The sequence below is a fragment of the Protomyctophum bolini genome (genome assembly GCF_963924005.1).
Source record: "Protomyctophum bolini genome assembly, chromosome: 8".
NCBI lineage: Eukaryota > Metazoa > Chordata > Actinopteri > Myctophiformes > Myctophidae > Protomyctophum > Protomyctophum bolini.
The window spans coordinates 33,385,211-33,400,884 of NC_137869.1; positions in this window are offsets into that span (position 1 = coordinate 33,385,211).

Genomic DNA, 15,674 nt, shown 5'->3' on the forward strand with positions numbered 1-15,674 from the left:
CAGGACATTCAGGGTTCAAGTCCCCTGAAGAACATTTTCAATGTCCATCTAAATTCTAAAAGGCTGGTTAAATATGAGTTCCCGGTTATACCTTACATGTCAGTGTGGCACTTAGCTCAGTGTGATGAGTGGCTGTACTTAGTTGTGATCCACAGGTCCACGGTTCAAATCCCACATTATTCATGTGTCTCTGTGATGCTTTGCTTTGCACACTGACTTTCTTGAATAAAAAATAAAAACTCAAAAGCACCAGGAGACATCTGCTGAATGCCCCAAGGTGCCTTGGCTCAATGGTGTGGAGTGCTTGACCCAGTTGCCAGCTTCAGACAGTTGGCCGGTTCAAGTCCCATGTCATGACATCAAGGTGCTGGGAAGGACCATCGGGAGACGGTGCTCTCTCCCCCTGTTTCCTGAAAAGTAACGGTTGGGGGTTATGCCGTACGATATAGGCTATAGCCCACCGTCCAAAATGATGAGAAACGAGGATTATTTTTTTTTCAAAATTTCAAAAAACATGGGCTATAACCCATCGTTTTTTGTTATTTTTTCATTTATTCCGCAATTTCCGCAAATTGCGGAAATTGCGGAAATGGAAATCGCGGAAATTGCAAAATTGCGGAAATTGTAATTGCGGAAATTGCGGAAATGGTAATTGCGGAAATTGCGGAAATGGTAATTAAGGAAATTGCGGAAATGGAAATTGCGGAAATTGCGGAAATGGAAATTGCGGAAATTGCGGAAATTCTAATTGCGGAAATTGCGGAATTGTGGAAATTGCGGAAATTGCGAAATTGCGGAAATTGCGGAAATGGAAATTGTGGAAATTGCGGAAATGGAAATTGTGGAAATGGAAATTGCGGAAATTGCGGAATAAATGAAAAAAAAAAAAAAAACGATGGGTTATAGCCCATGTTTTTTGAAATTTTGAAAAAAAAAAGTTATCCTCGTTTCTCATCATTTTGGACCGTGGGCTATAGCCTATATCGTACGGCATAACCCCCAACCGTTACTTTTCAGGAAACAGGGGGAGAGAGCACCGTCTCCCGATGGTCCTTCCCAGCACCTTGATGTCATGACATGGGACTTGAACCGGCCAACTGTCTGAAGCTGGCAACTGGGTCAAGCGCTCCACACCATTGAGCCAAGGCACCTTGGGGCATTCAGCAGATGTCTCCTGGTGCTTTTGAGTTTTTATTTTTTATTCAAGAAAGTCAGTGTGCAAAGCAAAGCATCACAGAGACACATGAATAATGTGGGATTTGAACCATGGACCTGTGGATCACAACTAAGTACAGCCACTCATCACACTGAGCTAAGTGCCACACTGACATGTAAGGTATAACCGGGAACTCATATTTAACCAGCCTTTTAGAATTTAGATGGACATTGAAAATGTTCTTCAGGGGACTTGAACCCTGAATGTCCTGTTTACAAACCCCCGGTTTATCACCTGCGCCACACTGGCATGTAAGGTATAACCGGGAACTCATATTTAACCAGCCTTTTAGAATTTAGATGGACATTGAAAATGTTCTTCAGGGGACTTGAACCCTGAATGTCCTGTTTACAAACCCCCGGTTTATCACCTGCGCCACACTGGCATGTAAGGTATAACCGGGAACTCATATTTAACAAGCCTTTTAGAATTTAGATGGACATTGAAAATGTTCTTCAGGGGTCCTCCAGCACCTTGATGTCATGACATGGGACTTGAACCGGCCAACTGACTGTAGCAGAGGCAACGGGCCAAGCGCTCCACACCATTACGCCACGGCACCTTTGGGCATTCAGCAGATGTCTCCGGGTGCTTTTGAGTTTTTATTTTTTATTCTAGCCTTGAAAAGTTCAAATTACTGCAGCATTGAGCTGTAGGAGGAACTCCCGATGGTCCTCCAGCACCTTGATGTCATGACATGGGACTTGAACCGGCCAACTGTCTGAAGCTGGCAACTGGGTCAAGCGCTCCACACCATTGAGCCAAGGCACCTTGGGGCATTCAGCAGATGTCTCCTGGTGCTTTTGAGTTTTTATTTTTTATTCAAGAAAGTCAGTGTGCAAAGCAAAGCATCACAGAGACACATGAATAATGTGGGATTTGAACCGTGGACCTGTGGATCACAACTAAGTACAGCCACTCATCACACTGAGCTAAGTGCTGGTTACTACAACACAGCTTTTCTGTGCTAGTTGATGTTAGTGTGGAATGCAAAGTGTCAGTAAAGATTTGAGTATGTCGGGGTTCGAACCGGCACACTTCTACTAGGTATACTACGGATATCATTTGACTTATCCGTTGGTCCACTGAGGCACACAATCATTGGGAATTTCTGTGCTGCTTTAAAGTTGTCCTTCTGAAAGTCAGTGTGCAAAGCAAAGAATCACAGAGACACATGAATAATGTGGGATTTGAACCCTGGACCTGTGGATCACAAACACAGACACTCATCAGACTGAGCTAACTGCTGGTTAATACAACACAGCTTTTCTGTGCTAGTTGATGTTAAGGATCCGGAAACAATTCTCTCTGTTTTACCCCTGCCCTTATTGGCCGCCCAAAAGCATGCAGGTGTGGTATCTATATTTCATGATATTCATATATAAGCCATGTTAAAATGTCCGACTTATACATTTGGTCACTGTGCTAAGGGCATGCTAAATAAGTCAACTGTCACTATCTGCAGTCACTGTGTCTGCAGAGGCCTGTCTTTGATATTTAAAGTCAAGGTGTCGTGGGCCTTAGTCAAGTAGCTTGGCCTGGCCAGGTGTGATAGGGAACTTAGCATTCTATTGTATCCAGGAGAGACCTTTGCTTACCAAGTGGCAATATGTTGATGAATACCGGTATGTAAAGTTTCAGTCTCCACCTCCGTATATCTGTGTCTATGCAAAAACACTGTATATATGTCCTGTAAAATGCAAGGTTTACGGAGTCTTAAACTGGCCGCGGCAGCGGTTCAGTACGAGGGAGTCCCTGAGCTCCAGGCTCAGGGACAATGGCGAAGCTCTCTGTCTTGGTCTCGGTTGCAATAAAATGATCGACTCTACACTACACTTCAGAACACTCTCTGCCTGCCTTCATTCGTCCGGTGCTTTTGACTACAGCCTACAGCCTGCCGTATTGCTTAGCCGTTTCTGTCTCAAATAGATAGAATTATAGTCAGTGTAAAGGGAGAAATTACACGACACAGGCTCCCATTGGCCCGTGAGTTCCAACCTCTCGGCCAACGGGAGATTGCCCCTGTGTTTCGATCGCGTTGCCACGTCTGCTCGTATCAAGCCTGGCTTCGTCCACTGAAAACGTTTTTATTTCGGGAACATTTTTCTGATTTTATTTGACTTGATTATGTTGTTCTTATTTGCTTGTTGTACTGTCCTGTTTTAATTATGATTGATTTTATTGTGTCACTGTACAGCACTTTGTAACATTGTTAAGAAAGGTGCTTTATAAATAAAATGTACTTACTTACACAAGGCAGGTCGCTGGTTTCCGTGGCAAAACATGGCAACGACCCAGTGCGTCTCACAATGTTGTGATTTCTCTGCATGCATGCAATTAAAATGAATGACCACTAGGTGTCGTCAATGCACAGCGTCTGATCAATAGTTGAAATGTCAATTTTGATTGATTGATTGATTGAAATATTTATTAACAGTTTGCAGAATTACAGTAGGCCTACATTTCAAGCACAAACTCAATACAAAGACTGTTAACTGTGAGTGGACGACCCAATAAAGCCTTACACTTACAAATGCCGTACGGTAGGGGCTATAGCCCATGTTCAAAAATGATGAAAAATGAGGATAACATTTTTTTCAAAAATTCAAAAAACGATGGGCTATAACCCATGTTTTTTGAAATTTTGAATTTTCTTCAAATCCTCAAAAATGATGAAAAACGGCGTGCTATAGTATGCCGTACGGTAGGAGCTATAGCCCATGTTCAAAAATGATGAAAAATGAGGATAACATTTTTTTCAAAAATTCAAAAAACGATGGGCTATAACCCATGTTTTTTTAAATTTTGAATTTTCTTCAAATCCTCAAAAATGATGAAAAACGGCGTGCTATAGTATGCCGTACGGTAGGGGCTATAGCCCATGTTCAAAAATGATGAAAAATGAGGATAACATCCTTTTCAAAAATTCAAAAAACGATGGGCTATAACCCATGTTTTTTGAAATTTTGAATTTTCTTCAAATCCTCAAAAATGATGAAAAACGGCGTGCTATAGTATGCCGTACGGTAGGGGCTATAGCCCATGTTCAAAAATGATGAAAAATGAGGATAACATTTTTTTCAAAAATTCAAAAAACAATGGGCTATAACCCATGTTTTTTGAAATTTTGAATTTTCTTCAAATCCTCAAAAATGATGAAAAACGGCGTGCTATAGTATGCCGTACGGTAGGGGCTATAGCCCATGTTCAAAAATGATGAAAAATGAGGATAACATTTTTTTCAAAAATTCAAAAAACGATGGGCTATAACCCATGTTTTTTGAAATTTTGAATTTTCTTCAAATCCTCAAAAATGATGAAAAACGGCGTGCTATAGTATGCCGTACGGTAGGGGCTATAGCCCATGTTCAAAAATGATGAAAAATGAGGATAACATTTTTTTCAAAAATTCAAAAAACGATGGGGTATAACCCATGTTTTTTGAAATTTTGAATTTTCTTCAAATCCTCAAAAATGATGAAAAACGGCGTGCTATAGTATGCCGTACGGTAGGGGCTATAGCCCATGTTCAAAAATGATGAAAAATGAGGATAACATTTTTTTCAAAAATTCAAAAAACGATGGGCTATAACCCATGTTTTTTTTAATTTTGAATTTTCTTCAAATCCTCAAAAATGATGAAAAACGGCGTGCTATAGTATGCCGTACGGTAGGGGCTATAGCTCATGTTCAAAAATGATGAAAAATGAGGATAACATGTTTTTCAAAAATTCAAAAAACGATGGGCTATAACCCATGTTTTTTGAAATTTTGAAATTTCTTCAAATCCTCAAAAATGATGAAAAACGGCGTGCTATAGTATGCCGTACGGTAGGGGCTATAGCCCATGTTCAAAAATGATGAAAAATGAGGATAACATTTTTTTCAAAAATTCAAAAAACGATGGGCTATAACCCATGTTTTTTGAAATTTTGAATTTTCTTCAAATCCTCAAAAATGATGAAAAACGGCGTGCTATAGTATGCCGTACGGTAGGGGCTATAGCCCATGTTCAAAAATGATGAAAAATGAGGATAACATTTTATTCAAAAATTCAAAAAACGATGGGCTATAACCCATGTTTTTTGAAATTTTGACTTTTCTTCAAATCCTGAAAAATGATGAAAAACGGCGTGCTATAGTATGCCGTACGGTAGGGGCTATAGCCCATGTTCAAAAATGATGAAAAATGAGGATAACATTTTTTTCAAAAATTCAAAAAACAATGGGCTATAACCCATGTTTTTTGAAATTTTGAATTTTCTTCAAATCCTCAAAAATGATAAAAAACGGCGTGCTATAGTATGCCGTACGGTAGGGGCTATAGCCCATGTTCAAAAATGATGAAAAATGAGGATAACATTTTTTTCAAAAATTCAAAAAACGATGGGCTATAACCCATGTTTTTTGAAATTTTGAATTTTCTTCAAATCCTCAAAAATGATGAAAAACGGCGTGCTATAGTATGCCGTACGGTAGGGGCTATAGCCCATGTTCAAAAATGATGAAAAATGAGGATAACATTTTTTTCAAAAATTCAAAAAACGATGGGCTATAACCCATGTTTTTTGAAATTTTGAATTTTCTTCAAATCCTCAAAAATGATGAAAAACGGCGTGCTATAGTATGCCGTACGGTAGGGGCTATAGCCCATGTTCAAAAATGATGAAAAATGAGGATAACATTTTTTTCAAAAATTCAAAAAACGATGGGCTATAACCCATGTTTTTTGAAATTTTGAATTTTCTTCAAATCCTCAAAAATGATGAAAAACGGCGTGCTATAGTATGCCGTACGGTAGGGGCTATAGCCCATGTTCAAAAATGATGAAAAATGAGGATAACATTTTTTTCAAAAATTCAAAAAACGATGGGCTATAACCCATGTTTTTGGAAATTTTGAATTTTCTTCAAATCCTCAAAAATGATGAAAAACGGCATGCTATAGTATGCCGTACGGTAGGAGCTATAGCCCATGTTCAAAAATGATGAAAAATGAGGATAACATTTTTTTCAAAAATTCAAAAAACAATGGGCTATAACCCATGTTTTTTGAAATTTTGAATTTTCTTCAAATCCTCAAAAATGATGAAAAACGGCGTGCTATAGTATGCCGTACGGTAGGGGCTATAGCCCATGTTCAAAAATGATGAAAAATGAGGATAACATTTTTTTCAAAAATTCAAAAAACGATGGGCTATAACCCATGTTTTTTGAAATTTTGAATTTTCTTCAAATCCTCAAAAATGATGCAAAACGGCGTGCTATAGTATGCCGTACGGTAGGGGCTATAGCCCATGTTCAAAAATGATGAAAAATGAGGATAACATTTTTTTCAAAAATTCAAAAAACGATGGGCTATAACCCATGTTTTTTTAAATTTTGAATTTTCTTCAAATCCTCAAAAATGATGAAAAACGGCGTGCTATAGTATGCCGTACGGTAGGGGCTATAGCCCATGTTCAAAAATGATGAAAAATGAGGATAACATTTTTTTCAAAAATTCAAAAAACGATGGGCTATAACCCATGTTTTTTGAAATTTTGAATTTTCTTCAAATCCTCAAAAATGATGAAAAACGGCGTGCTATAGTATGCCGTACGGTAGGGGCTATAGCCCATGTTCAAAAATGATGAAAAATGAGGATAACATTTTTTTCAAAAATTCAAAAAACGATGGGCTATAACCCATGTTTTTGGAAATTTTGAATTTTCTTCAAATCCTCAAAAATGATGAAAAACGGCATGCTATAGTATGCCGTACGGTAGGAGCTATAGCCCATGTTCAAAAATGATGAAAAATGAGGATAACATTTTTTTCAAAAATTCAAAAAACAATGGGCTATAACCCATGTTTTTTGAAATTTTGAATTTTCTTCAAATCCTCAAAAATGATGAAAAACGGCGTGCTATAGTATGCCGTACGGTAGGGGCTATAGCCCATGTTCAAAAATGATGAAAAATGAGGATAACATTTTTTTCAAAAATTCAAAAAACGATGGGCTATAACCCATGTTTTTTGAAATTTTGAATTTTCTTCAAATCCTCAAAAATGATGAAAAACGGCGTGCTATAGTATGCCGTACGGTAGGGGCTATAGCCCATGTTCAAAAATGATGAAAAATGAGGATAACATTTTTTTCAAAAATTCAAAAAACGATGGGCTATAACCCATGTTTTTTTAAATTTTGAATTTTCTTCAAATCCTCAAAAATGATGAAAAACGGCGTGCTATAGTATGCCGTACGGTAGGGGCTATAGCCCATGTTCAAAAATGATGAAAAATGAGGATAACATTTTTTTCAAAAATTCAAAAAACGATGGGCTATAACCCATGTTTTTTGAAATTTTGAATTTTCTTCAAATCCTCAAAAATGATGAAAAACGGCGTGCTATAGTATGCCGTACGGTAGGGGCTATAGCCCATGTTCAAAAATGATGAAAAATGAGGATAACATTTTTTTCAAAAATTCAAAAAACGATGGGCTATAACCCATGTTTTTTGAAATTTTGAATTTTCTTCAAATCCTCAAAAATGATAAAAAACGGCGTGCTATAGTATGCCGTACGGTAGGGGCTATAGCCCATGTTCAAAAATGATGAAAAATGAGGATAACATTTTTTTCAAAAATTCAAAAAACGATGGGCTATAACCCATGTTTTTGGAAATTTTGAATTTTCTTCAAATCCTCAAAAATGATGAAAAACGGCATGCTATAGTATGCCGTACGGTAGGAGCTATAGCCCATGTTCAAAAATTTTGAAAAATGAGGATAACATTTTTTTCAAAAATTCAAAAAACGATGGGCTATAACCCATGTTTTTTGAAATTTTGAATTTTCTTCAAATCCTCAAAAATGATGAAAAACGGCGTGCTATAGTATGCCGTACGGTAGGGGCTATAGCCCATGTTCAAAAATGATGAAAAATGAGGATAACATTTTTTTCAAAAATTCAAAAAACGATGGGCTATAACCCATGTTTTTTTAAATTTTGAATTTTCTTCAAATCCTCAAAAATGATGAAAAACGGCGTGCTATAGTATGCCGTACGGTAGGGGCTAAAGCCCATGTTCAAAAATGATGAAAAATGAGGATAACATTTTTTTCAAAAATTCAAAAAACGATGGGCTATAACCCAGGTTTTTTGAAATTTTGAATTTTCTTCAAATCCTCAAAAATGATGAAAAACGGCGTGCTATAGTATGCCGTACGGTAGGAGCTATAGCCCATGTTCAAAAATTTTGAAAAATGAGGATAACATTTTTTTCAAAAATTCAAAAAACGATGGGCTATAACCCATGTTTTTTGAAATTTTGAATTTTCTTCAAATCCTCAAAAATGATGAAAAACGGCGTGCTATAGTATGCCGTACGGTAGGGGCTATAGCCCATGTTCAAAAATGATGAAAAATGAGGATAACATTTTTTTCAAAAATTCAAAAAACGATGGGCTATAACCCATGTTTTTTTAAATTTTGAATTTTCTTCAAATCCTCAAAAATGATGAAAAACGGCGTGCTATAGTATGCCGTACGGTAGGGGCTAAAGCCCATGTTCAAAAATGATGAAAAATGAGGATAACATTTTTTTCAAAAATTCAAAAAACGATGGGCTATAACCCAGGTTTTTTGAAATTTTGAATTTTCTTCAAATCCTCAAAAATGATGAAAAACGGCGTGCTATAGTATGCCGTACGGTAGGGGCTATAGCCCATGTTCAAAAATGATGAAAAATGAGGATAACATTTTTTTCAAAAATTCAAAAAACGATGGGCTATAACCCATGTTTTTTGAAATTTTGAATTTTCTTCAAATCCTCAAAAATGATGAAAAACGGCATGCTATAGTATGCCGTACGGTAGGAGCTATAGCCCATGTTAAAAAATGATGAAAAATGAGGATAACATTTTTTTCAAAAATTCAAAAAACAATGGGCTATAACCCATGTTTTTTGAAATTTTGAATTTTCTTCAAATCCTCAAAAATGATGAAAAACGGCGTGCTATAGTATGCCGTACGGTAGGGGCTATAGCCCATGTTCAAAAATGATGAAAAATGAGGATAACATTTTTTTCAAAAATTCAAAAAACGATGGGCTATAACCCATGTTTTTTGAAATTTTGAATTTTCTTCAAATCCTCAAAAATGATGAAAAACGGCGTGCTATAGTATGCCGTACGGTAGGGGCTATAGCCCATGTTCAAAAATGATGAAAAATGAGGATAACATTTTTTTCAAAAATTCAAAAAACGATGGGCTATAACCCATGTTTTTTGAAATTTTGAATTTTCTTCAAATCCTCAAAAATGATGAAAAACGGCGTGCTATAGTATGCCGTACGGTAGGGGCTATAGCCCATGTTCAAAAATGATGAAAAATGAGGATAACATTTTTTTCAAAAATTCAAAAAACGATGGGCTATAACCCATGTTTTTTGAAATTTTGAATTTTCTTCAAATCCTCAAAAATGATGAAAAACGGCGTGCTATAGTATGCCGTACGGTAGGGGCTATAGCCCATGTTCAAAAATGATGAAAAATGAGGATAACATTTTTTTCAAAAATTCAAAAAACGATGGGCTATAACCCATGTTTTTTGAAATTTTGAATTTTCTTCAAATCCTCAAAAATGATAAAAAACGGCGTGCTATAGTATGCCGTACGGTAGGGGCTATAGCCCATGTTCAAAAATGATGAAAAATGAGGATAACATTTTTTTCAAAAATTCAAAAAACGATGGGCTATAACCCATGTTTTTGGAAATTTTGAATTTTCTTCAAATCCTCAAAAATGATGAAAAACGGCATGCTATAGTATGCCGTACGGTAGGAGCTATAGCCCATGTTCAAAAATGTTGAAAAATGAGGATAACATTTTTTTCAAAAATTCAAAAAACGATGGGCTATAACCCATGTTTTTTTAAATTTTGAATTTTCTTCAAATCCTCAAAAATGATGAAAAACGGCGTGCTATAGTATGCCGTACGGTAGGGGCTAAAGCCCATGTTCAAAAATGATGAAAAATGAGGATAACATTTTTTTCAAAAATTCAAAAAACGATGGGCTATAACCCAGGTTTTTTGAAATTTTGAATTTTCTTCAAATCCTCAAAAATGATGAAAAACGGCGTGCTATAGTATGCCGTACGGTAGGGGCTATAGCCCATGTTCAAAAATGATGAAAAATGAGGATAACATTTTTTTCAAAAATTCAAAAAACGATGGGCTATAACCCATGTTTTTTGAAATTTTGAATTTTCTTCAAATCCTCAAAAATGATGAAAAACGGCGTGCTATAGTATGCCGTACGGTAGGGGCTATAGCCCATGTTCAAAAATGATGAAAAATGAGGATAACATTTTTTTCAAAAATTCAAAAAACGATGGGCTATAAGCCTATAACCCATGTTTTTTGAAATTTTGAATTTTCTTCAAATCCTCAAAAATGATGAAAAACGGCGTGCTATAGTATGCCGTACGGTAGGGGCTATAGCCCATGTTTAAAAATGATGAAAAATGAGGATAACATTTTTTTCAAAAAATCAAAAAACGATGGGCTATAACCCATGTTTTTGGAAATTTTGCATTTTCTTCAAATCCTCAAAAATGATGAAAAACGGCGTGCTATAGTATTGCCGTACGGTAGGAGCTATATCCCATGTTCAAAAATGTTGAAAAATGAGGATAACATTTTTTTCAAAAATTCAAAAAACGATGGGCTATAACCCATGTTTTTTGAAATTTTGTATTTTCTTCAAATCCTCAAAAATGATGAAAAACGGCGTGCTATAGTATGCCGTACGGTAGGGGCTATAGCCCATGTTCAAAAATGATGAAAAATGAGGATAACATTTTTTTCAAAAATTAAAAAAACGATGGGCTATAACCCATGTTTTTTGAAATTTTGAATTTTCTTCAAATCCTCAAAAATGATGAAAAACGGCGTGCTATAGTATGCCGTACGGTAGGGGCTATAGCCCATGTTCAAAAATGATGAAAAATGAGGATAACATTTTTTTCAAAAATTCAAAAAACGATGGGCTATAACCCATGTTTTTTGAAATTTTGAATTTTCTTCAAATCCTCAAAAATGATGAAAAACGGCGTGCTATAGTATGCCGTACGGTAGGAGCTATAGCCCATGTTCAAAAATGATGAAAAATGAGGATAACATTTTTTTCAAAAATTAAAAAAACGATGGGCTATAACCCATGTTTTTTGAAATTTTGAATTTTCTTCAAATCCTCAAAAATGATGAAAAACGGCGTGCTATAGTATGCCGTACGGTAGGGGCTATAGCCCATGTTCAAAAATGATGAAAAATGAGGATAACATTTTTTTCAAAAATTCAAAAAACGATGGGCTATAACCCATGTTTTTTGAAATTTTGAATTTTCTTCAAATCCTCAAAAATGATGAAAAACGGCGTGCTATAGTATGCCGTACGGTAGGAGCTATAGCCCATGTACAAAAATGATGAAAAATGAGGATAACATTTTTTTCAAAAATTCAAAAAACGATGGGCTATAACCCATGTTTTTTGAAATTTTGAATTTTCTTCAAATCCTCAAAAATGATGAAAAACGGCGTGCTATAGTATGCCGTACGGTAGGAGCTATAGCCCATGTTCAAAAATGATGAAAAATGAGGATAACATTTTTTTCAAAAATTCAAAAAACGATGGGCTATAACCCATGTTTTTTGAAATTTTGAATTTTCTTCAAATCCTCAAAAATGATGCAAAACGGCGTGCTATAGTATGCCGTACGGTAGGGGCTATAGCCCATGTTCAAAAATGATGAAAAATGAGGATAACATTTTTTTCAAAAATTAAAAAAACGATGGGCTATAACCCATGTTTTTTGAAATTTTGAATTTTCTTCAAATCCTCAAAAATGATGAAAAACGGCGTGCTATAGTATGCCGTACGGTAGGAGCTATAGCCCATGTACAAAAATGATGAAAAATGAGGATAACATTTTTTTCAAAAATTCAAAAAACGATGGGCTATAACCCATGTTTTTTGAAATTTTGAATTTTCTTCAAATCCTCAAAAATGATGAAAAACGGCGTGCTATAGTATGCCGTACGGTAGGGGCTATAGCCCATGTTCAAAAATGATGAAAAATGAGGATAATTTTTTTTTCAAAAATTAAAAAAACGATGGGCTATAACCCATGTTTTTTGAAATTTTGAATTTTCTTCAAATCCTCAAAAATGATGAAAAACGGCGTGCTATAGTATGCCGTACGGTAGGGGCTATAGCCCATGTTCAAAAATGATGAAAAATGAGGATAACATTTTTTTCAAAAATTAAAAAAACGATGGGCTATAACCCATGTTTTTTGAAATTTTGAATTTTCTTCAAATCCTCAAAAATGATGAAAAACGGCGTGCTATAGTATGCCGTACGGTAGGGGCTATAGCCCATGTTCAAAAATGATGAAAAATGAGGATAACATTTTTTTCAAAAATTCAAAAAACGATGGGCTATAACCCATGTTTTTTGAAATTTTGAATTTTCTTCAAATCCTCATAAATGATGAAAAACGGCGTGCTATAGTATGCCGTACGGTAGGGGCTATAGCCCATGTTCAAAAATGATGAAAAATGAGGATAACATTTTTTTCAAAAATTCAAAAAACGATGGGCTATAACCCATGTTTTTTGAAATTTTGAAATTTCTTCAAATCCTCAAAAATGATGAAAAACGGCGTGCTATAGTATGCCGTACGGTAGGGGCTATAGCCCATGTTCAAAAATGATGAAAAATGAGGATAACATTTTTTTCAAAAATTCAAAAAACGATGGGCTATAACCCATGTTTTTGGAAATTTTGAATTTTCTTCAAATCCTCAAAAATGATGAAAAACGGCGTGCTATAGTATGCCGTACGGTAGGGGCTATAGCCCATGTTCAAAAATGATGAAAAATGAGGATAACATTTTTTTCAAAAATTCAAAAAACGATGGGCTATAACCCATGTTTTTGAAATTTTGAATTTTCTTCAAATCCTCAAAAATGATGAAAAACGGCGTGCTATAGTATGCCGTACGGTAGGGGCTATAGCCCATGTTCAAAAATGATGAAAAATGAGGATAACATTTTTTTCAAAAATTCAAAAAACGATGGGCTATAACCCATGTTTTTTGAAATTTTGAATTTTCTTCAAATCCTCATAAATGATGAAAAACGGCGTGCTATAGTATGCCGTACGGTAGGGGCTATAGCCCATGTTCAAAAATGATGAAAAATGAGGATAACATTTTTTTCAAAAATTCAAAAAACGATGGGCTATAACCCATGTTTTTGAAATTTTGAATTTTCTTCAAATCCTCAAAAATGATGAAAAACGGCGTGCTATAGTATGCCGTACGGTAGGGGCTATAGCCCATGTTCAAAAATGATGAAAAATGAGGATAACATTTTTTTCAAAAATTCAAAAAACGATGGGCTATAACCCATGTTTTTTGAAATTTTGAATTTTCTTCAAATCCTCATAAATGATGAAAAACGGCGTGCTATAGTATGCCGTACGGTAGGGGCTATAGCCCATGTTCAAAAATGATGAAAAATGAGGATAACATTTTTTTCAAAAATTAAAAAAACAATGGGCTATAACCCATGTTTTTTGAAATTTTGAATTTTCTTCAAATCCTCAAAAATGATGAAAAACGGCGTGCTATAGTATGCCGTACGGTAGGGGCTATAGCCCATGTTCAAAAATGATGAAAAATGAGGATAACATTTTTTTCAAAAATTCAAAAAACGATGGACTATAACCCATGTTTTTTGAAATTTTGAATTTTCTTCAAATCCTCATAAATGATGAAAAACGGCGTGCTATAGTATGCCGTACGGTAGGGGCTATAGCCCATGTTCAAAAATGATGAAAAATGAGGATAACATTTTTTTCAAAAATTCAAAAAACAATGGGCTATAACCCATGTTTTTTGAAATTTTGAATTTTCTTCAAATCCTCAAAAATGATGAAAAACGGCGTGCTATAGTATGCCGTACGGTAGGGGCTATAGCCCATGTTCAAAAATGATGAAAAATGAGGATAACATTTTTTTCAAAAATTCAAAAAACGATGGGCTATAACCCATGTTTTTGGAAATTTTGAATTTTCTTCAAATCCTCAAAAATGATGAAAAACGGCGTGCTATAGTATGCCGTACGGTAGGGGCTATAGCCCATGTTCAAAAATGATGAAAAATGAGGATAACATTTTTTTCAAAAATTCAAAAAACGATGGACTATAACCCATGTTTTTTGAAATTTTGAATTTTCTTCAAATCCTCATAAATGATGAAAAACGGCGTGCTATAGTATGCCGTACGGTAGGGGCTATAGCCCATGTTCAAAAATGATGAAAAATGAGGATAACATTTTTTTCAAAAATTCAAAAAACAATGGGCTATAACCCATGTTTTTTGAAATTTTGAATTTTCTTCAAATCCTCAAAAATGATGAAAAACGGCGTGCTATAGTATGCCGTACGGTAGGGGCTATAGCCCATGTTCAAAAATGATGAAAAATGAGGATAACATTTTTTTCAAAAATTCAAAAAACGATGGGCTATAACCCATGTTTTTTGAAATTTTGAATTTTCTTCAAATCCTCATAAATGATGAAAAACGGCGTGCTATAGTATGCCGTACGGTAGGGGCTATAGCCCATGTTCAAAAATGATGAAAAATGAGGATAACATTTTTTTCAAAAATTCAAAAAACGATGGGCTATAACCCATGTTTTTGAAATTTTGAATTTTCTTCAAATCCTCAAAAATGATGAAAAACGGCGTGCTATAGTATGCCGTACGGTAGGGGCTATAGCCCATGTTCAAAAATGATGAAAAATGAGGATAACATTTTTTTCAAAAATTCAAAAAACGATGGGCTATAACCCATGTTTTTTGAAATTTTGAATTTTCTTCAAATCCTCATAAATGATGAAAAACGGCGTGCTATAGTATGCCGTACGGTAGGGGCTATAGCCCATGTTCAAAAATGATGAAAAATGAGGATAACATTTTTTTCAAAAATTAAAAAAACAATGGGCTATAACCCATGTTTTTTGAAATTTTGAATTTTCTTCAAATCCTCAAAAATGATGAAAAACGGCGTGCTATAGTATGCCGTACGGTAGGGGCTATAGCCCATGTTCAAAAATGATGAAAAATGAGGATAACATTTTTTTCAAAAATTCAAAAAACGATGGGCTATAACCCATGTTTTTGGAAATTTTGAATTTTCTTCAAATCCTCAAAAATGATGAAAAACGGCGTGCTATAGTATGCCGTACGGTAGGGGCTATAGCCCATGTTCAAAAATGATGAAAAATGAGGATAACATTTTTTTCAAAAATTCAAAAAACGATGGGCTATAACCCATGTTTTTTGAAATTTTGAATTTTCTTCAAATCCTCATAAATGATGAAAAACGGCGTGCTATAGTATGCC